Source organism: Anser brachyrhynchus (genome assembly GCF_964034855.1).
Source record: "Anser brachyrhynchus genome assembly, chromosome: 2".
In the NCBI taxonomy this organism is placed as follows: Eukaryota; Metazoa; Chordata; class Aves; order Anseriformes; family Anatidae; genus Anser; species Anser brachyrhynchus.
Window position 1 is genome coordinate 42,484,434 of NC_137695.1, and position 24,338 is coordinate 42,508,771.

Sequence of the window (24,338 nt, forward strand, 5' to 3'; positions counted from 1 at the left end):
CTATTTCTGTTCACAACAGTCCACTCTACACCAATGTATGCTGATATCCTCATAACACAGCCATCTGATCCCCTTACAGTTGAGCTCCTGAAGCACCATTTTGGCCTACTAAAATAGATGCACATCAGCCTTGGTTGGTCTGAATATACTGGGTAATACTGCCACTAGATGGAAAAAAATTACAAAAAAAAAAAATCATAAGCCTGGGTAAATGCAGAAATATCCACTAGAAATATTAGATAGGTGGCTGGGAGCAGTAATTTTTTTACTGTCTGGAAATGGAGAAATACTGCTCCATAATTCTCATCTCCAACACCTGAACTGACATAATATTTGTAAGGTAACATGGCAAACCAGAAGGTGCAACTGATCCCAGATTAAAATTGCAGGTATCAGCTGTACCGGAGCCTTATCCAGGTAGTATATTGCTGCATATAAAGCCATACCTTTGTTATCCCTGGCACAGGAGTGGCATTGAGGTGCTGGAAGTGGGGACAGCTTCAGTGGTACTGCTGCTGAAGGTGTAGGCTGCCCTTGGCAACACTGCTGTACACCACGACAGCTTTGCCGCAACCTGAAGAAATGCAAATGGATCAGAAAATGCAACAGCATTCTAAAACCCAGGAAAAAAAGAGCCAGTCAGGAATTCTTTAGAAAACGCCTCTTAGTGCAGCATGCCAATTCACTGACAAAACTTTTCAGGGAGTTCTACTGGGTTGCTGAAGATTTCAGCTCAGAAATTGTCAATTTTTTTTTTTTTTTTTTTTTTTTTGAGCAATGAGAATTACAGGCAGGTACGTATCCATTAGCTGTAAATTGATTTAAGTTAAGCAGGTTCTGCTTGCCTTGTTGCAAGGATCAATCTTATTATTACTCTAACTTATCTGTTCCATTTCATCCTAGTTGTGGCCACTGTAGAAAAGTCATTAACTTTTGTGTTGGTGATTTTAAGTCTTTGATGCCATTTTGTGTCTGCAGAAAGAAATCCATCTACTCTTTTTGATCCTGAGCTTACCTTTGTTTCTCACATTTCCTGTCTTTGTAAATCTGCTTATTAACACTTTCACCGTATTGCCCTATATTCAACACTGTCTCAGTCACACTTCTGCTGAAAGTCTTATTCACACTTTTGTCTTCTCCAGGCTTGATTATTGTAATTTTCCATCTCCATAGCTTTTGCCAGGAGTTTGCTTTCTCATTTTGTGTTGTACAGGACAGAAAGCATAAGATGATTAAGAAGTTATACTTGTACTGTGTAAGCTTGCACCGAGGGCTGTATTGTCAGCTCCTTGAGGCACAGCAATGGACAATGCCACAGTTATGACAAACAGTAGTCTCACTTCTACTTTGAGCTACTCCCTGGAGACAAAATTTGCCCATTTTTTACTGCCCAGCTTGAACACAGGGCCCTTACTCATCACTGCATCCTTTTTGTGTTGATCATTACACCAATGGCTGTCAATAAGACCATGGTACAGATGAAAGCAAAGTATTTTGATGGCTGAAGTTTCTGTCTCAGAGACAGATTATAGTTCCAAATCTCCCTGAAATGATCGGGAAGACCAGACACTCGATATCCATTCAGCACCCTGTGCAACACATTGCCTATGGGGACGAGGGTTTGCCTACAGTCGTACACATGGTGATGCCCCATGTTATAATGGCATATTCTGACTGGAGCAAAAGGCAATTCCCAAATATATCTGTCAGCAAAATGGCAAAGAACATGTCTGCACACTCTCATAGAAACTGTAATACACCTGTCAATTAAATCAACTCAATGGTGATGTCCACATCTATACTAATGTTCATAGGGTCCTCAAACAGTTACAGCTACACAAACAGGACCATCCTAAATCTGTTTTTATTTTTTGTCAGCTGGATCCAATCCAGCAGTTTAACAGCTTCCATGCAGTAGATAAGAATTTAGATTTGATTGCAGCAGAACTGCAGAGGGCATGGACCAAATGCAGGTCTGAAGGAAACGTATTTGTGAGGTCTTTTCACACAGATGTAGCCAGACAGGCCTAGGCTTGTCTACACACAATCAATCCTGCAGCATGCCAAAGATAATATGAGGCTATTCATCCATCTAACTAGTATTTTCTACAGATTCTTTGTAGATTTTAAGACCATCATATCATACACATTGACACACACACTGCTCAGAGTCTCGGTGTTACCCCTAAATTGACCCCAGGAACATGTGTTTGACGAAGTCATTCAGCCTTGGTATGAAGGCACCAAGAGACTAAAAGGCCACAACTGCTGGTGCTGGTTTCCACCAGTCATTAATCCTCTTCATAATTAAAACAAAGAAAAACCCCACCGTGTTTTCAGTGCAAACGTAATTGGCTTTCCTTCTCATCCACTGGATCTTTGTGTTTTGATTGTTAGGTTGAAGACTTCTGTACCTACACACTATACCAAAGCAGCTCCTCATTGTTCTCTTTATTAAAATATTGATTTAAAAGTGTTTGACTGCAGGGTGCTTTCTCCAGCCTCCTTTGTATTCTCCCCATGTAGGCAACAGAATAATGTGTAGTATTCTAGTGTGGGGTATACTCACACTGTATTTGGAGGTCAAGTTGCTTCTTACCAACTTCCAGCAACCTAAATCAGCCCTTCATTAAGGCACATCTTTAAATACAGTAGCTAAAATTCTTATATTGATTCTAAACAGAATAACTTACACTGAATACAAGACTTTGTCATATGGAAACGTAAATAGCGTGTTATGATGTACTGGACTTGGATGCGTGAAATAGTGAGCCTAGTTTAGGGTGCAGACTTAAAGCTCCAGCTGTATGTGTCCATACCCTTATTGCATGGTAAATTCAAAGCAGGTTTCCTAAGGACACTGGGGTACATTGTATGCCTGTACAACTGCCCCATAACTGGTTCCACTGTGGCCATGACACAACACACAACACCTGATCTGGCATAAAACCTGTCAGAATGAAGTTACCTTCAACACTTTTTTTTTTTTTTTAATAATAAATTGAACCTTGCAGAGTGAGCACAACACATGGATCTCACACAAGGAGTCCTGTAACTGGATTTACTATTCTTTAAAATTAAAATGAAGTAAGGACAGACTCATTAGCAGGCTTTCATTAACAGGGAAGGGAAGGGAAGGGAAGGGAAGGGAAGGGAAGGGAAGGGAAGGGAAGGGAAGGGAAGGGAAGGGAAGGGAAGGGAAGGGAAGGGAAGGGAAGGGAAGGGAAGGGAAGGGAAGGGAAGGGAAGGGAAGGGAAGGGAAGGGAAGGGAAGGGAAGGGAAGGGAAGGGAAGGGAAGGGAAGGGAAGGGAAGGGAAGGGAAGGGAAGGGAAGGGAAGGGAAGGGAAGGGAAGGGAAGGGAAGGGAAGGGAAGGGAAGGGAAGGGAAGGGAAGGGAAGGGAAGGGAAGGGAAGGGAAGGGAAGGGAAGGGAAGGGAAGGGAAGGGAAGGGAAGGGAAGGGAAGGGGCAAACGTATGTGGCAATATTTGCAGAGTAATTTTGGTTTCCCTTACATGCTTCACATGAAACAAGAGCACCATCAAGAACATCATCTTTAGTATAACCATTATGTTCACTTCTCTGTCTCTCCCCGCCCGCCCCGCCCCCCCCCCCCCCCCCCCCCCCCCCCATCCTGAGGGCCAGATAATGCTTTAGGTCATCAAGGACACGATTTGGGGTTTTTGGTAGGTGTTACTCAAGTATCTTGGTTGCAGACTAATCAAGTTTAGTGCTCCATTATTATCCCTAACTCGTTCCCCCATCAATGCACAGAAACCTCTGATCTAAGCTTAGCTATGCTTTTGGTGTCTCCAGCCACCAATCCCACTCAAGAAATTAAGGCTTGCATGTATTTGCCCCACTCCAGTTAGCAACCTGTTCACTTTGCAGTCAAGCTGCCTGCTGACCCACTGGAATGCTAACAGCCCTCTAATGCCACGACTTTCCCAACGTGTCAGCACCAGGCATGTTTTATGGCAGCTTGTTAGCAAAGACTCCCAGTGCAGGCCAGGTTCTCACAGGGCCAAGAAGCACAAGACGAGCTCCACAGGACCAAGCAAGGCCCTTGCAATAACAAGGAGCAGTGAATTGTTTGCCTGTTTTTCTTTTTACAGTGTGACTGCTCATAGATAAGCAACATCAAGCCCAATGCTCAGATTAAGATCACAGCTGCCCACAACAGGCTCCACTGCGAAGCTAGGCTTGGGACAACCTGTGCTGAAACAAAAATACAGGCAATGTGAAGAGCTGTTGTTAAAAGTAATTAAGAGTAGTGAAGAGTCACTGCTGTTAAGATATTTTAGCCTTCATCATATTTTTAATATCAATAGAGAGATGAGTTTTCTTATTGGCTACTGTTCTGATCATCAGCATTTGTTAGAAAACAATCTGTTCAACAAAAAAGCACTGTATCTTAAATATAACAAGGAATTCTGTCAGAAATTTGCTATTTTATTAACTCTTGTCTTAGACAATACCCAAGGTTACATGTATAATATCCTTCCAATTACAGTAGGCATACTGTGCAGATTTCACTTTTCTGCTATGATTTTTCAGCAATGATTTTTCTCCATTTCAGAGAAAGTTTTTCAAGGAAATTTCATTGCTGCTTATTTTATTTTGTACACAGCAACAAAACTAGTCTGATGGAGGATGAGAATGATGTTAAGGGCTACACAAAAGTATAATATTGTTACACCATAATTTTGTCTTTTAATGGAGTGGCTGTATACTACTGAGAGAAATACACGTGCCTTCAGTAATTCAGAGCCATTTCGTAATGTCTAGTTCAAGATGTTACAAAGTGAAAATGAAATTAAATGCTTTTGATAGCAGATGGATGGTAGTTAAGCTAAAAACACCATTAAAAAAAAAAGAAAAAAAAAAAAAGAAGAAATAGGAATTATCTACACTAGACTACCCTGAAACCAAGAGAGCTCCACAGAACACAACGGAGGTGTGAGACAGTGCATAGCATACAGATTCATTCTACTCTCCCCCCCAGTACTGGTAATGCCAGGTCAAATCCTCTCTCTTTTGCCGAGATGTTTTTCCTGCCACCCTATTTTTGTTAATGATTAATGAATTTTAAAGCAGCTTCACACAATCAGCAACATGTTTATAACCTCTAATCTGTAACAAAGTATTTTAGCATTCATAGAAAAAAGAATCCGAATATTTCAAGATCTTTTCCCTCACTTGCCCAGAATCCTGAGTTCAGAATGTCTCTTGGCTGGGACTGGACTAACGATCAATGTGTAACAGTGATTTAAACTGTTAAAAAGGAAATAATACCATCCATCTGTCTAAATAATACCATCCATCTAAGGCAAGATTGTGGCTTCGGACACCACTGCTCTGTGGCAAAGAATGTTTATGAAGAAAAAGGAATCACACAATGAATAAGTAAACAGTATAGCAAAGTACTTACATAACTTAATTTCAAGCATCTGATTGAGGTTCTTTGTATAATCAGTGGAGAGATGAATGCTCCTCCAGTGATGGTGATTTAGATGTCAGGAGAAATGACTCCTTCCATCATTTATTCACCACTGAGGCTAAGCTCTCTAGTCTTTTGTCTAAACTCAGGTGAGCTGAAGTCTACTTTCAGAAAATAAAGTAATATGCAGACTGAAGAGATGTAGGCTCAATTCCTGTTTCTATAACAAGTTCCCATGTGATTTGAGTTTGAATGTAACCCGTGCTTCAGTTCCACCTGTTCATTGAAGGAGAAAGCTGCTTTTCCTTTCTACACCTTGACAGGTGTTGCAAAAGGATAAGCCACAGCTACTACTGTGATGAGGTTTGTATTGGTACCTAGAAAAAACTGCTCCAGGGAGTGCAGGAGAAGCATAACAGTGTCATCCCTTGCAAAAATTGGATATATTTGCTGATCAGTTTGTAATTACTCTGCCTCCTGTGTTTACTCATCTGTTTCAGGATGGATGCCTTTCTGTGGAAGTTGGCCTTTTTCATTGGATATGAGAGACTTAGTACTGAGGGCTTGAGAGAAATGATGCCTTCGGGCTGTTACTGGAGACAGAATTGTACAAAAGTACATATATGCTTATCAAATCTCTCTATAGGATATTAGGATGTCTCGTGTAATATAACTGTGCTACATGTAATGGATATGCACAGGTGACAAAGAGGTAAGCCCAGACCAGAAGAGATTTCAGTCCAAATGAAATATTCTGCACTTTTGCACAAAGAACCGAAGTACAAAGATGCTAAGTGACTTGCCCAAATTTGCACAAGAAACCTCTGGGAGACCAAGAAAGTGAACCCAGATCTTCTAAGTTGGTCCTCTTTGAGTATTGTAACCACAACCCTCTCCTTCCTCCCCATCTTTTTGCTCAGTCTAGTTTCTCTTTTGATTCTTTGCAAATTTAGTCCTCCCCTGTCTTTTACAAGAAATCATTATTTTTTTTTAAAAAAAGGTAACTGATGTGTAAAGATGTCTTCTCTGATGATTGTACTCCTGATCTCAACAAACCATATCTACATCATTACTTACTTCTTAATTACCTTCTATACTAGAGAAGAAGTATTTTATACGTCTTCGCTCTGCTCTGCACTTCCCAGCTCTGTCTGCACTGTTATCAGGTTATAAATTAATATGATATTCTGAATGTTCCTGGAACAGCTTTTCTTCTTCTCAGGTTAGTCTGTGAAACCCATATGTTAGTGCACAGGGAATGGTAATTTCCCACAAAAAAAGCAATTCCTTAGAGGCCACCTACTCAGTGGAAGACATACATCCTGCATTTTTAATGCAATGGGGGGTGCGTACTCAACTGAAACGTAAAGAATACTAGATTCTTTCTTCAGCATCTGGGGACCTGACTGTAACTCTTAGTCACACTGGTGAACACTGAGTCACTCAAGGACCCCCTTCTACTCAAACAAGGTATTACTCACATAGATGCTCCCCAACATGAGTAAGGACTGGAAATTTGTACCTTAAGTGTTAATGACTAGGAATTAATCTAAGCATGGTCTTACCGTACTCGGATCAGTTCTGAAAAAACTCATGTCTGAACATAAACAAGCAACTCTTACATCAAAGTGCTCGTTCTTTTTAACTTCACTTTATTTCAGAGTCCGTGGGGGTTAAGAGAAGCACTGAACACTTATACAGTAATAATAAAAATCCTCTTGGGTTATTCCTCAAGAACTGTTGTTATAGGTGAACCATGTGACAGTAGCTAAAGAAACCAAATTTCTTGGCTTGTTTGGGACTTTTTTTCCATTTTCTTTGTTTGGAGTAAGTTGCTCTCTCTGAACTGCTTTGCTTAAGTCCAATAAATAAAAATATATTTTACAGTGCAGAGAAAATGGAGATTAAACATGGACATCCTGTAGATGGGGGTGAGCTTGAAAAAACAAAAGAAAAGAGCTCAATTCATCAGAGTTCATTTCGGCAGTGGAGCTACCACATGACTCAGTTCAAAGTGCCATGTTAATGGCATATGATAGGTCCATATACTACAAGCTTTCACACCCATGCCTGTGGATGCACGTGTACTCTACTGCTTAAACTCAAGTGCATGGTCAGTCAATGTGAGCTGGAAAAACAGAAAATACGACTATGATACCATTACAACAGGTAACCTATTAGTAGCTTTGGTTTTGGTTGACATTCTCCCTTTGGGGAAGAGGAAGATGGGATAATCCAGTCAAGAATCAAGAAACCAGCTACATACAAGATCATTTGCGTTCGAGGCTTGGCTTTTGTTCAATGTCAGAGGGATTAGCAGTCCCCATACATCCTCATGTGTCTGCTTCATTCCTCCTCCTTCCACTTCTCTCTCCTAAAAACATTCTTAGTAACTGACACTATTTGGCTTCTCTATTAGCAGAGTCAATAGACAAGCTGACAATTAGATTGAATAGAATTACTTTCTGTTTACACTAGATAAGCTAGCCAGTGCTAACAACAGGTGTCCACGGTGCCTGTAGATGGGAAAAAGCTCATGCTAGCGCAAAACCCCAAGACGCTCTGCTAAGCCCCTTTGTTTCAAACATGCAGCATAGGCAGGAGGTGGAGTGGCCAAATTGGCATTAGCCAAATGTGACCAACCTCAGCAGCAGGGCAAGACTGTTCACCTGTGCTAGGCACCTTGACACTTCAGGTTCATTGCACCAATAAGTAAGAATACTCTTATAAGCTCAGACCTAAATCCACTGAGCCCAGCATCCCCTTTCCAACAGTGGCCAACAGCGCTTACCTAAGGCTGTGTATAAGCATCACAAAACAGCCATCCTTCATCCAGCAATCGGCAGTACAGAGACTCTCTGAGCTGGAGGGGGTGGCTTTGAATTTTAGTAAAGTGCCATTTACAGGTAGAGGTAAGGCACTACATGTTTTTGAATGCAAAATAAAAGATTTGGGGATGCAAGTAGAGAAAATGATAAGTTATTGTGCTAAAAAAAAATCAAGCATTATCATATATAATTCCTCTTAGACAGCATCTAGATGCTAGCTTAGATGTGCTGTTTTGTAGAAATGCAGATGGATAGGCTCACCAGAAAGAGAGCACTTACGGAATGGGCAAAGCAAATGGGGTAGAAAAAGAGAGATCTTATCTGTCCACCTGCTTATTTAAAGGCAACTAATGAATTTCAGTCTTCTAAACTGTCCACCTAGGCATTTGTAACACACTGACATCAATGGCACCTGACTACAATTCAAGGGAGTTCAAATGCTACGCTGCAGGTGTTGTGGGCCTGGCATTTTCCTTGCGCAACACACCTCATCCCCTCTCCACCTTAGATCCTACCACTGCTGGGATCGGTTTAACGCTCACAAGGGGCTGCCTCAGGTTGGTCCCCTGCAAGTCCACAGGGCTGGGAGCTGAAGAGGGTTGGTTCCCCAACCTTGTGCTGTTCGCTATCGGTTCACGCTCGGAGTGAGTAGCATGATTCTTTTCTCCCTAGCACATTGGTGACGCTTGCATAGCTTGTCATGCCAATAAAGCCTCAATTTAACTGAGCTGAAATCACACTAGCAAGATGCAAAGGAAAAAGTTAATATTAACTGTAGCAAAGAGACTTCAGAAGGAGAGAGAAAGAGAGAGAAATTTGCTTTTCAAAATTGTACATTACACCTAATTGCATGAAATGTTAACTACTACCTCTGGCAGGGGTACAGCTGTGATCCTAATGACAAGTATTATGTGGGTACAAAATGAACATGGGATAAAAGAAAATTGGATCTATGGAACAAGAGTGAAAAAAGTAGAACAGAAAGAATAACTCAGTGCCTTGACAAAGCATTGACAAAACCAGTTGTGGACCAGCCTTAAGGAGCACTTGACGTGCGATTCCAGTTATTAGATAGCTTAAATTTGCAACGTGCTCCTCCATGAAGACATGCCAGGGCTTGTAGCTTTACTAATTAAATATGTTAGGTGAAGGTTTCTGATATGATAATCAACGACAGAACGGCAGCTTTAGCATTTAAGCCGTCTTAATGAGGTGTTAGAACCTGACCCCTTTGAGGTGAATGGGGAAAGTTTGTACACAGGGCTATTGTCCCAGCCTGTCTGGCTCTCCTCGCGAAACAACACTGGCTTTTCCCAGTGATCACCTTAACGGCCAGGTGGATAACAAGTTGAATTCCTGAGCTGGTTTTTTTGGTTTACACCCTCTTAATTTTCAAATGCTAGGAAATGTAAAGACAATGAGAAAAATAGTTTGACATCGGCGGTACTGGGCGAGGGAAAAAGTCTCCTCAAATCATCAGTTTATGCACCTTTGATTTTGCTTGTAAGTTATGTGAAGCTTCAGTCTATTTAGAAACTGGGGGAGTAAACGGATAGTGTGTTTTTAATAGCTCCTCATTACCGTTGCTTTTGTACGGAACAAAACGCTTTCTTTTCAAAACGATGGCCTATCAGGCGCTCAGGTGTGATTAATCAGCTCGTATTTGCACAGGGCTTTGAAGACAGAAGAGGCTGTAGAAATGCTACGGGTTATTATTGCCGATGTAAAACTCCACGAATTCCATTTCCTCACTAAGCCAGGCCTGCAAACAACTGTCACCAAACAAACAATTGAAGGCATAAGTACATCACTTCATTCCCCTCAAAGAAATATTAACTTCAAAGCCAAGTTAGGACCATTTAAATGCAAGTAACTCTAAAAGGACCAGGAGGCTGAGCAGGAAGCGACGGTACAGTCACACGCCAAGGGACTGCAGCATACAAGCAGCAGCCAAGAAACTATGCATACATTGTTTTTCCACCAGAAGCACTGAAAAGAGACTTACCTGCTTGCGCAGCTCCATAGCAGTAAGCACAAGGAAAGTTTCAGAGGAATGAAGGCTCTCACATCTTACCAGGAGATCATCCCCGCCAACTCTGAAGGGCAAATACCCAACACTGTTTCAGATAAAGCTTTTTCTCACTGTTCTCCAGGTGTTCTCCTGCACCACTTTCATTGTAGCCGAAGGCCAACATTTCCACCTAAAGAATTTTAACTGTTTAGCAAATCTAGGGACCCACCTGAAGTCTACAGAAGAAATGAATAACTTCATTTGCAGTCAAAGTAGAACCAATATTTCACTTTCTTTTAGTTGTGTACTTGGTTTAATTGTCCTATTAGTGTACTTATTGTACAAATTGCCGTGAATCAAAACACAAAGGGCAATTTTGGATATGGCTTGCCCTCACAGAGAAAGAACTGCTTTGATGTTAGACATACATTTGGTTTAGCATTAGTCAAAAATATTTATTGGTACCCTTTGCCCAGCGAACAATTAGGTGTCAGGATGTACAAAATATTAAGGGTATCTCCCAGACTAATAGTTCCTTTTACAGGTACTTTTTAATATATTTATAATGAATTATCTGAGTTAAAGAAAGCAGTTGAGTACCAAAAAAGGACTTATGTGCTACCCTTTGAAAGGAAGAAAAGGAGTTCATACTGATTTATTCAGACCACTGAAGGCCTCAGTAAGAGATTTCTGCTTATTTTGTGCAAGCAAGAGAACAGCTGACTCACAGGCTTACCTGTGTACTTTACAAATTGCTCCTGAAGGAAGCTGTACTGAACTCTTTGGTCCTTATCTTGTGTCTGGTGTTAAGAAACCAGATCTCCTTACCCAAACTTGGTCTGACTGAAGTCATCAAGACTGTATTTAACCCTTTATCAGACACAGATCACTCTGTGATTTATTTTCAACATGAAAATAAGAAGAGCCTCTTTCTCTGGCAAATGATCCTAATTCCAGATTTCTGTCTACAGTCTCAGGTTCTGATGAAAATACTCATAACCAGAACTGTGCAATTATTTGCATGGGTTTAGTACAAATATAATTGTTTTATGCTTGATTTACAGGACAGATTGGGAGAGATTATGTTCATTTTCTTTTTGTAAAGCAGATATATTTTATATGAAAAGGGGGAAGAAATGGAAGAAAGAAGAGTAACTGATGTAATACAGATAGCGAATAGTGCTTTACAACTGCTAACGACAATTAGATATTTCTTTGAATGAGGTGAGAAGGCATTTCAAAAGCATTTTCCTCCCTAATTTTCCTTCCTGCTGAGGAATGTTTATTTGCCCTGCTGCAGCCACATCGCTGCCAAAGGAACAGAGGCTCCCATGCAAGAATGACAGTCAGTGAACAATTCAAGTCTGTCTTCCCTAAGAACATCTAGTGAGAACTAATCAAGACATCCAGGTCTGAGTATCATCTCGAGGAACCTGTTCATGATTGACTGGATGGAGAAGGGGAATGGGGTGCTGTTGTCTACCCATCCTTGCCTTTTTGGTGAGAGGTATTGTTCCTCTGTGTCAGTTCCACACCAGTCTGTGATGCTATCTGGCAGGGCACTGGGGCCCAATTCACAGTTTGTTGCAGAAGAAGGGTTCCCCGGAGAAAGTGTGCCAGGAGTGTGGCTCAGCTAAGGATGTGTTGTATCCCAACCTTGAGGTTTGACAGGCCCTTGGAAGGACAAAATCCACCTCTTTGCACCTCTACTTCCTGTATCCTCCCATTACGTGGTTTTGCAGAGCTCTAACAAAGAAAAACCTATTACAAAGACAAGTAGACAGCAATCTAAATAGCCCAGTCAATCCTAGAAGACTCCAGAAGCAGAGACTTGAAAAAGCTAAACAAAAGGAAGTAAAGGAAAGACATTTCCTTCAACTTTACAGATTAATTTCTTCTATTTTGCTAAATTGGAGGAGAGTGGAAGAAAGATAAAGGATGTTTTGCACGTTTGTTTCAATGTGGCAAAATATCCTCTCATTTTTCTCCCAGTTATTGTGGTTACTGTAGTGGTTAGCTCATTACACTGACACCAGAAACAATATTTTTCGTCTACTGATTTATAGCTTCCATCTTTTCTTATTTACAGCCCATTGCTTCAAAAAGGTCTAGCTGAGGATGTAGCTGTGGTTCTTCACATCACGTGTCTAGCTGGGAAAGTGTGAGACACTAGGTGTGCTCAGCTAACAGGCCCAACACCTAAAATGGCTTTCTTACTCTACCTGCTCCCATTCCTGCTCCCATGGACACCTACGGGTTGAGGATGCTCAGTCAAGAGGAATGTACTTTTCTGATGAAAACCTGTATTTTAACACTTTTATGGAAGCCAGAGCTGATGCTGTCAGCAGTGAGTAACTTTCAGGCTGACAAAAAGCCCAAAACCGAGGTGCCAACCACCCAGCTACCACTGAAGGGAGCTGCCGAGGGTTGACGGCGAGGTGAAAAGGGGGAACGTGGGAGTTTGTTCAGTTTTGACAAAGGTGGGCTTGAATTACCCTGGAAATCGTGACTCAGATGTTTTCATGGCCACAGCTTGCATTACTCCCAGGAAACTCTCTGATGCTGAAGTCACAGTTTAGTTACATCAGTGACTCAGAAGTGTGAAGATTCATATTTTAGCACTTGGCAATCCGAGGCAGTATTAAACCATTTAAAAATGAATGCTGATGAAAATGAAGAACTTATGAGTGCTGCTTGACCATGGGTGTGCGTTAGAATCATAATTTGAGACGAATGGTTTAATTGTTCTCCGCCACTTATTTTGGTTAATAGTTCAGGAATAAAATAAGCCTACTGTTACAAGAAAGACATTTGATTAATCCTGTCAGGAGAACCGAAATTCATTTTCACTTTGCCTTATGTGCTAGTGTATAACTGAAAGAGGAATCGTGTCTATGAATAATCCTGTACACTGGACTGCTTTTCTTGAGCTCATAGGAGGATCCCGGTTTTCCTAACTTTTGCCAGAAATAACATTTCTTATCTCTTTCAGCAGATTTTTTTGAGGCAGCACCAGCCTTCTTCTTTTATATTTCTACAGCACATAACACAAACAAGTTCTGCCCCAATCGCCTTTCAAAATGAAAACATAAGAATTATTTGTAGTACCAGATTTTTAAATGTTGCAATTTTATAATAGCTCTAGTATTGTTGGCTGAACTGAAGTAATTTTTAAGTATTAGTTTTGCAGGTCTTGTGATTAAATGGAGATTTTGGTCTTCTTTTGCTCTTTTTAATTAAATAACTTTTCTAGCTTTTGTAAAGAAAAAATGAATGTTAAAAGCTTTAAAAAAAAAACAAACACAGGGAAAGACTCCTCCTTGGTTTGTAAATATGTTAGTGTTTATGTGTTGAGGGGGAAATGTCTGCCTTTATATGTGCAAAATGTTATGACATTGAACTCAATATCCTTTGTCAATTGTTTTTGAGCCAGTGGCTGAAAACACTTAATACCAATAAAAAAGATTTTCATTTTCTTCTTCAGTGGCTCATTAGTGGGAACTAAGTTAAAGCAGTCATAATTTATGAAGAATTGTCCATTTACCTGGTGCTTTGCAATAGATTAAGCATGATCCATAAGACTCATCTTTTTGCCTTGAGACATAAAGTTCTAATGCATTTTATTAACTGAGAGAACATATCACAAAGTGGCATATGGCCTTTTAGCTGGGATGATCTATGGCGACACACTTGAAACGAGCAAAGAGAGCTTCAGGTTCATCTGTGACTATTGCAGCTTTTCTGAATTGGACATAGGTAGCTGAATGGAATAAACCAGCCTCTAATTTACAGTGACGGTAGTGAGATGCATTCCCAATAAAGATGGTGGCATTAAAGAAGAACAGCAGACCCAGTTGTTCCACGGGTGGTTGTGCTGGAGTGAGAGGTGAAAAAAGAACCAGAAATGTCTTTCTTCAAAATGGGGGCTTTTCCATTATCCTCTCTTAATGCTGCAGGTTCCAAAAGCAATTGAAATCTCTCTACAAGCAAAACACTGGGTAAGATTGGGTAAAATCAGATTGCAGTTGGGGATGGAAGCCAGAGAGTCCTGTACGGTGGTTTCTGGAGCCAGGGGTGTAAGTCCCAGAGTCAAGGCCATCCCAATGGGGTTTGCAATGATAGGCTTTCCCCAGTACTGTGTAGTCTCTGGCTCTGCTGGCCACATGAAGCTGGTGGAAGCTGGTCCCACCCACGTCCAACCCCACTCCTAATGACGTATTATCATCTTCATGCTGCAGTTCAGCAGCTATCACACATGCCTTATCTTTATCACTGTGTACGGGGCTGCACTGCAAAGTAGATCAGTAAAATTATCCCAACTAAAAATAAAAGTTTTTGGTTTGCTTTTCACCTGGATCCTACTTGAGTGTGGTGCACAGTAGGGGGATAACAGAAGCACAAAAACGGGAACAGGCTCCATGAACCAAAAGAAGTTGGAACTTTTAAAGCTGGTCACAACACCAAAAATAGCATCTTGTGAAGCCACAGCCAGGATCTACATGAAGGTTCTGTATTTGCATCTTTACAAATTTCCATAACATAGGAAAGTCTTTGATGTCAGCTCTGTTATTGGTAATAACGAGTGCTCTGTGCCAAACCTGCATGTGCCACTTCAGAAATGTATGCCTAAGAAGAAAAGTTCTTAATTTGATTATTCAAGCAGGCTTGAGACTGGTTTACAGTCTCTTACATCAAGATCCCAGACATCTCCTGTCAGAAAAGATATCCTCACTTATGCCCCATAGCTACTGCCAACAGGATCAGAAATGCTGTTTTTAATTAAAAATGCTATTTCTAAATACGGTTTGCAGTGTATATTCTTGGTGAGAAGCACTTCTCACCTTGTGAACTTTCAGGCTGCTATACTGCTGATCAAAAGATTGCAGCCTTTCTCTGATGTCTTGTCTACACAGGCCAAGCAAAAGTGTTCTGGTTTCCACTGAAAGGTTGTGCTGGTATAGCTTTGCTGGCTAGGAGTTGAAAACCCATGCTGGCATAAAACTAGAAAATTAAAGGGTAAAACTTCTAACCCTTTGCTATCGTAGCTTATTTGTTTCAATGTACAGCCACACTCACAAAGGAGCAATCTTCGCAAACATTATCTACACATTATCTATCTTCCATATTTGAAAACTGACAGTCACACCCTGCACTCCTTACAACTTGTGTGCCTATAGGAGAAACCTAGTAGCAGATTCATTACTGTGAGTAGCCTCACAGTAAATTATTTTAATCAATCTGTATGAGTCACTACTCAGGTCCCCAGACCAAACTCATTTTCTCTTGTTGTTCATGGAAGAGTTACAAAAAGGCTGTGTTGCAAAAGTGTTCTTTTGCTAATATAATCCAAGTTTCCACTGAGGGGTTTATTGTACACTTCCACCAATTAATATTTTCAAGGGTAGACAAGCTCAAAATCTTGACAAAGGTCATGGCTCAGACCTAACAACAATTGGCCTGGATTTGTCTTGCCCTGCATCTTGTGTAGTCACTTGCACCTGTTACACCTGTAGGTGTGAAATGCTACCACATGAGAGCGGTCACATTTTACACCCTCCTTCACTTACTTTAAATAGGTGTAAATAACTATATATTTTCAAGAAAATAGACCCAACATGCTTTGGACCAAAACGTGCAGATTAAGTTACATTGTTGCATGGCCAGGTTCAAAGTACTCTTTCAAGTCAAATCAACAAAAGTTTTTCTCCACAGATTTTCCAGGATTCTGCTATTTATACAGTAACCCTGTAGCAGAGAAGCTGCACAAATAAAAAGCAAAATCTGGTCACTAGTAATTTTTCCCAGGGACATATCTTAGCTGCAGAATTAACCCATGCTCTCTAATTTGATTTGTGTCCCCTGCAATACAGCTCCTACCTCATTCCACTTGGAGTAGTTCAGTCCAGCCTCCCTGGCCTGCCTTAGGGTATGAAATCCTGAGTGAAACTCTCAGTGGAGGGCTCTTAACCCCTTCATTTTGCAGTGGTTGTGAACACGAAACTGTTCAACCTGGCCAGTAGTTCTCCATCTTCCACAGCCCTGTGATGAGATAAGAGGGAAAGATAAGTCCTGTCTAAGACTAGGAAAGGATCACAGAGCATTTAAGCTTGCCACACTCATAAGTATCTAGAGACAAGTCCTCAGAAGCCTTGCAGTGCACACAGTGACTGTGTGTGGCTTTGCACTGTGCCTGCTCACCCCCTAAAACAGCTTAAACTCAGATGTTCATCCACATCAATGCTGCTGCAGGTCCGTTCCCATACTGATTGGCAGTAAGGGAGAAGAGGCAACACTGACTGCACCAGGCCTGTCACATCTACCTGTTCTCACTGGGGCCAGGGTGGAGCTGGTACAACATGGGAAGGGAATGTTACATATGAGAAACCTTAGAGAGCAAGCAAAACGGAAGCATACGGAAGCATAAAAGGAGTCCTCTTATCCATAAGAAACTGAATAATCATAATAGAAGTAGTTTCAGTGTTTGTGACTGTACTGCAACACTTGTCACATTTGGTAGTTTTCTAAAAGGCTGCACTCTCCATTTTCTTCTTGAAGAAGCCGAAGGAACAGCTTTCATTTAAAAAATACAAAAATTATTTCTGCGGTTGCAGGGAAAACTGTGAGAGCGCAACCCACAGCAGTTCAAAAACCAGAAAGCAGATCACCACAGCGCATTATTGCCTGAACAAGCCATGTAGTTTTATAACAATCTCACGACTCTAGGAGGCAAAACTTACAGTCCTTTGAGTGCTTGGCACTGGCAATACACTGGTTCCACTACAGCTTTGCTCAACAGTGTGAACTTGCCTGTGGTCCTTACTTCTGAATGTGTGTGCCACCAGCAACATATAATTCCTGACATTGCTAAACATTTTTTCCCTTTTCCACAGTGCTGCTTTTCTTATCTTTTTCAGTCAGCTTGTAACTTAAAGCAAACAGTAAGATCCTCTTAAGCACTGTAGACCTTTCCCAAGAGCAGCCTATCAATTTGCATGAAAGCAAAAAAAGCAGAAGGACTCATCAAATTGTCATCGCATCTGTACAAAGCTTTAAAAAAAAGTGTCTTTTTTCTTTTTCTTTCCCTTCCTTTTATTTTTCATGGAGGTTTTCCCTGAAGCCTCAGCTCTCATACACTGTTCAGCTGTTGCTGTGTTTCTTAGGGAGGCCCTGTGGATTGCAGGGGTCCCTTTCTTGCTGAGACTCTCTGACACTGGTAAAAAGAGAGAAAGCTTCCAAATGTTACTGCATGCTGCATTATTTCTCTTTTTCTCATCTCTCATGTGTTTTCAGTTATGTGTGTATGTTGTTTCTTTGATACTCTTCTAAAAGCTTTTAAACTTCTCAAGCTTTCAGTCAAGCACAGAGCCGAACATTGTACAGACCCACATTCTGACAGATCCAAAAGAAAAGGGACAGAGCCATTTGTAGCAATCAGGAGCCCACGTGCGTGGGCATGCACACAGACACACAGAGAGCTATGGGAAGCTTTGCAGGAGGAAAGACTGCACGATGGACTCATGCAAGCTGAATTTTTTTGCAAATATACAATGCCTTTCCTGCAACTTTGGTTTCACAGTTTGTCACTTCTAATATTAGTAAATGACCAGAGGAAAACAAAACAGCAACCAGTGTTTTTGAGAAGAGAATATTTGGATTTCTATGCATATATCACGAGGAACTAATCTACATGAATCCCAACCCTTTTCTATGGGGGTAGGCACTGCTGTCCATCAAATGAACTGTGGTGTATGCTTATTGTAGTAACATCGTATTTTTCTGCCAACAGCCTGTCATTTCTTTTTCTTCCTACTTTGCAGACGGCTAGTACAGAAATCTGCAATTCAGAGACTGTCCTAGATTCATCTACTGCTGCACTGTTAAATCACACATTTGATGAAAAAAGACAGTCTAAGTGTTCAGTTCGGTTATGAAGACTCAGACACTAGATCCAGCTGTTCTCATGCAGCACGTTTTGATAGATGATACAAATTTCAGACAAAAAAATACCCCATCTCCCAGTGCTGCAGTGCATTTGACTAGAAACATTTTTTAAAAGCATAACTTTTTAATTAAAGAAGTGACCCAAAACTTTAAAATATGAAACTTGCCTTGAGAGATCTGGGAAGTGTCTGCCCCTCTTCTGCAGTCCAAGGATGGACCACATGCCCGTATCTTCCTTTGTTGTCAGCAGTAGTTGAAGGTCTTATCCCAGCAGCACCTTTCATGGAGTAGCTCACACTCATCACAGTCACAGAGAGATTGGGGCTGCACTGTGTGTCTCTCAGAACTATTCTGGAATAAACGCTGTGAAAATTAGCACCTCTATAACCTTCTCTAGAGCATATTTTCCCAAGTTGCAAACATTTGTTTTACCTTTTCCTTCTATCACAACCATCTACTGCTCCTCCCAAGCTATGGAAATATAATAGGTGCAAGGAAAATAGTGTCTGTGCAGATCTTGTCACTACCTCTCTCATTTCACTGGGACAACAGACAGCACAAAAAATTTCCAAATTAGAGCCTTAGTTAACCATATACATGTTTGATTGGGAATGATTCAGAGAGGGTGTTTGATTAGCAGTTTAGAAACGGCAACAAATCATTTGTACTAAACAGCACTATTTTGTTTCCCTCCAAGCAAGTTTGGGAAAACCCTTGAGGAAAACTTTGCTGAAACCCTTTACACACGGTGGTCCCAACCTGTCCAGAAAGTCCTGACTGGATTACACTGATGTGATCAACTCAGTCCTTATGGGCGTTACTGCCAGCAGCGATATTGCACCCTCGCCTGCCCTAGGAGGACTGATAGCCAAAACAGCTCTGAGGGAGATGCCAATTAAACTCCCTCTTATCTTCCTGAGAAGTCAGAAGCTGGAGGCCCTGGCTGCTGCTTTGACTCCTGGTTTCCTCTGAGTTTTTCCACTGAGCGCTTGCAGCTTTTTTTAAGTTCCCATTTACTCCAGAAGCAGAGTGTTGAATGCAGCACTGCCTGCAGCAGAGACATGCACTCGGCTATGGCAGAGGTGAGCCTGAAGGAGCCTGGCCCTGCCTGGCAGCGGACCCCAGGAGCACTCAGTGCTGTAATAAATAATGCAGGGCAAGTGTAGAGGAGGCATGAGACGTGGGAAATGTGATATCTCAGTTCTGAGGCCCAGGTGGACCAAGTTGGCAGTCTTGGATAGAAACAGAATAAGTGTGAGAAATCACTCATCCTTAATAAATACTAGTTTCATAGGCCTTGCTGGTTGTGAGAAGCATTCAGCTTCAGCAAGTCATTGAAAACAAAATGTGCATTTTTTCACTTCAGAGGATTTAGGATTTGATTAAGTACAGAAAGAGGGAGCTCAGCGAGTAAAAGGACTAGACTCTCACTTCAGGGAATTCAGGTCAAGCCCTCTGTGAAACGAGTTCATGTCTCAGCTCGGCATCTCCAGCAGATACTAGCTCACATCACGAAACCACTGTAAAGGATTTGGCACAGTATGACATATCTTAGGATCCCTGCTTAGAAATGTGGGAAGGAAGGGATGAGGCTTGGCCTGCATTAGTGCAGGACTGTGTTGTCTCTCAGATGCAGAGAGCAAGCCTGAGGATGTCTGGATGGGAAGGCTTGGATCATCTTTAACCTGGAGTCATATCTGTAAGGTGGAGACCGTTCAAGTTTTATTTTATACTTGAACTCAAATCCTTGCCCATCTCTCTGGAGATGGCAGCATTGAAGAGTACGACGAGGACTGAAACACCCTATGTGGGGTTGTCTCTCTGAGAGATCTGCACACTCAGGAAAACAACCCCATGTGGGTGAGACTGTAGCTACACTGACCTGCTGTGGGCTGTGTCCAACTAACCTCCAGCTGGCTGTGTCAGGTCCTCCTGCTGTGGTGTGGCACAAAGACTACTCTGCAGCTACCAGCTGAGCTCCCCATGGTTCAGAAAACCTCACACACCACGCTGAAGCTACAGCTACATGCAGCACCTGGAAAAGCAAAGGAATAACAAAGGCAAATCAACAAAACCTGTGAAGGGAGCGTACCTACATTAAAATTTGTAAGTTATGTAAATCTTTATTTATCATGGAAAATTGAAGCACGGCAAAAAAGGCCACCATATCAGAGAATGAGAATGCTCTCCTGACTTCCCTCACCATCTCTATGTATTCCAGGTGTATTCATGGGGGACCTGGGCAAAACTAGTTTTTCCTTCTCTCTCAAAGGCCATTTAATCCGTCTCTTCTTCCAGTCTCTTCAGGGTGTAGCAGGCAAGTGGCAGCTGCATCCTAGCTTTACCTGGGAGCAACTGGAATTACCATGAGAACAGACTTGCTCACAGTGCATGGCCAAATTCACTCTTGGGCAAGATGTGATGTGTTACAATCAAAAATGTCAACAACAGGATCTGAAGATGTTAGTTAGTCTCCTTGGCATCCTCCCCACACCTGGTATTTTAGGGCTATTCTACAATGCAAACTTACACAAAATCATCAACTTTGGGTTAAATTCATCCTTTTTATTGCATTTCTAACTTAAAATAGTTTAATTCTCTGTACAAAAGTTCATTAATGTAAAACTCTAAACTTTATTATTTAAACTAAATTGATTAAACTTATTACCACTAGGGATAATTTTAATGAGGCATATTCCAAACTAATGAAAAAGAAAATGTAACATTTAAATGCCATTCTAAAGTAAAGCAAAGCAAACTGTAGCTTTAAGAAAGCAGAAATCCATATTCTCTCTTGTTTGATAACTACCCATATTTGGTATACTAATACAACTGAAGAAAAATATTCTAAAACTAAATTCCTTTCAATACATTAAGAAAAATGTCCTTTACTATGGGCCTGACTCAGAAAGATACTATAAGAATATCCCTATGTCTAACTACAAGAACAGTGTCAACCAGTGTATGTTCATGTGAATAAACACATTAATAAATAAGCTCTTTTACAGTTCTTCTTTGAAAAACATATTTACTGTTCTGTTTCAAAAGCATATAGCACTTCTAATAGCAAACTATTGTCATTGAAGTCCATTTTCAATTTTCTGTAGAGTTGCAGAATGATTTTTTGGCTTGACAGGATATTTTCCCCTTCCAACTTTCTTGTTTAATCCTGTCCATTATTCTAAGGCCTGACTTTAAATAGAATTTATACTCATTCACCCCTATAGACGCATCTGTAATTGGATTTTAAAGCTGTGCTACCATGACTGCACAGATGAACTAAGGATGCATTTGTACACATGGCCAGTTTGACACATTTGGCAGTTTTACAGTTGGCCATTTTCACAGTGTATTCTAAGCCATGAGGAATACAAGAAAACTAGACATGCAATTGCTATGGAGTAACCATCTCACATATGAAAGACTGTGAATTTGGATGTTTGGGATTATTGCTTTATTAAAAAATAACAATTAATTTGCTCCACGGTGAAGATAATGAAGCACTCATTTTTTTCTATGTCATAAGAGTTTTCTCAAACTTTATTCCTTGGTCACCTCTGAAGATCACCATCTTAAACTTTGTTGAATAAAGTATCTTGTTGAATTCTTCTGTTCAGGACACAAAGCAGAGTTCATTAGAAAAATTCCATATGGAATTTCCATATGGAGCCATATGGTCCTGGCTCTGAGCCCCAGTACCTCCTAATTTTGGCTTTAAATATTTCACTGTCTTTACAACTGTGAACATATTTACTTTACAGCTGTGAGGACGTGCAGATGCCCTCTAGTGGCGTGTTTCTCTGAATTTTCTGCTGCCATGCCCTGAAGACATTACCAAATAGAAGACCAAGTGCCTCCCTCTGCAATGCCATGCACATGGTAGCCAAAACACAGTGCAGAGAGAAAAGAAAGAGGATGGCATATATAGCTTCAACTGCATAAAGCAAGGTTGAGGCATGACATGGAATCGGAGATCCCTGTTCCAGACATTCTGCCCTCTCAAACCAGTAGGCCTCGTGATATAAAAAGTACATCCAACTAGACCAAATGTGACATCATCTTCAGATCCTCAGAAAAGGATGCATTTTCCTGTCAGTCTCAGTCTTTGTTGACAAACATCTGCCTTCTTTGCCTAGCCATTCCCTTCCAACATTGACTGCTTTCCATTGACAGGTTCTCCATGAGAAGCAACCACCAACAGTGGAAGTTCATCAGCTGCCAGAGTACACTGACTTTGCCAAGAATTAGAAACAAGTCATTTTCCCCTGTGAAAGAGCCAGGTCTGAAGAGTAAATCAAGTAATTCAAATAATGCCAACTAGTCAAAACATTAGCAATGGAAAAGAAGGAAGCTTGATGGAAAATTTTCAACATACCCTTGTTATAGGTCAACTCCTGGGTGGGATTATTGTCTGTCTCAATTTTCCTGTAGAGCAGCTGGAGAATATTATAATCAAAGCTAAGTACAGGCAATGTGTTTACCTGTTCCAAGCAGCACAGAGCAGACTGTAGTTTACAGTTCTAGACACAGAGGCATATCCGATGTGTTCATCCAGTATTTAACTTATTACTGCCCCATGATAGTGGATAGAAGTCAAAAAATCCAGTCCTTCTCACTTCACCTACTGCAGGCAGGTGCCACTCAGAAGACCATGTTCAGGAAGCAGCTTTCCTGTACTTACAGAGGAACCACCATGGTCATGGAATGTGTTAATTACAATTTTTAGCAACCTTGGTCAAAAAATAAAAAATAAAAATAAATAAATGAGGACAAAAATACCAGTCTATCTTTGTCTGATCCTCTCATCACCTTTTTTTTTTTTTTCTGATCCTGCCTTGTCTGTCCAACCATAGTGAGATGTTCTCTTGCAAGTATATATGTAGCAGTTTAAGAAGTTATTCTTCAGATGAACCTGACTCAACTTGCACTGTGAAACAGAAGAGGAACATTAGTGTAGTTGCTTATTCAAATTCTGCACAGGGTTTTAATGTACAGGTGATGCTACCTTAGGTGGCTTTGCAAGAGCACCCTTAAGTATGGTCTTAGACTATAAACTTTATCAATTCTTGGAAGATATAACTAGATTGGCAGTTTAGATTACATTTTTAAACTGAGGTTGTTTGTTCCCAGTGTATTTGAAAGAGCTAAACACTGCACTTTTTTCTCCTGGGACACAATCTTTTCTGGAGCACTTACAGTAAATGTAAAGAGAACCACTGACATTTGAATCCCGGATTGAGGATCAGAGGTCTCTCCAGCCTAACATAGTTTCATTATCAGTCAATCAGCCAAGCCATTTAAGCTAGGAATGTAAAATCTTTTATAGATAAACACTGAAGGTTTGTGCAGCACCTAGCTCAATGATTGGGGCCACCAGTGTTATCAAACAATAAGAATTATAGGAGAAGGGAGCAGTCACAGGAGTGTGTGTGAGGTGTATCAAAGCCAGAATGCACCTCTGAGGAGCTTTCTGTCAGGGTGGGGACATAGGATCAATATAAACAATACTAATAATTTGCAAATGATATTTCCTTTGAAAACAACATCTGAGTCTTAAAGAGAATTGAGAAAATGCTGTGCTCCCGATACCCTCAAGCCTTAAAATCCATGTCCTTGGCAATTTGGTTGGATGTCATGTGGGGGGAGGAGAACCTACATGGATTTAAGATTTGCTCTGTCTCTTTCTGTGAGTGAATCATTACAGATGACCAACACATGGAGAGGGAAGGGCAAGGGCCCCCGAGGTTGTCAGACACTCAAAGAACAGTGTTATGAAAGCAGACATCTTATAAATAATTATAAAAAAATCTGTTCCATTCTTTCACACTGAACCCAGATGGGCAAGCCAGCCCCTTAAAGATGGTCTTTCTCTGCTCAGTCAAAAATGGTATGAAAATGAAGCATTTGACAAAGAATCTGCATACATTTGTAAAGTACATTTTTCAAGCCTAACCCAAAGTAGGTGCTTAATAAAGTCTTTGTGTATCTAAGCTTCAAGCCACTTGCCAGCAATTATCATCATACAGAAAGGTCATTGGTTCTTTTACATCCTGCCTTTTATAACTATTTCTGAAGCTACTGATTTTTGAGAAAGGAGCAAAAAGGAAAACCACACAAATGC

The 24,338-nt window shown here is 40.9% G+C and overlaps 1 protein-coding gene across 15 annotated transcripts in view; it reads right to left on the minus strand.

Moving 5' to 3' along the window:
• LOC308189295 (uncharacterized protein) overlaps positions 1-23,406 on the minus strand; it is a 57,381-nt gene extending 33,975 nt beyond the window's left edge. For 3 of the 15 annotated variants that reach the window (XM_080579177.1, XM_080579175.1, XM_080579174.1), the window contains exon 1: positions 10,271-21,916. The gene's annotated coding sequence lies outside the window, so the exon portion shown is untranslated. Of the gene's footprint in view, positions 1-446; positions 575-10,270 lie in introns of all 15 variants that reach the window. The other 12 variants (XM_080579167.1, XM_080579165.1, XR_013946266.1 and 9 more) reach the window with 11 other exon arrangements.
• Positions 23,407-24,338: the final 932 nt, after the last annotated feature.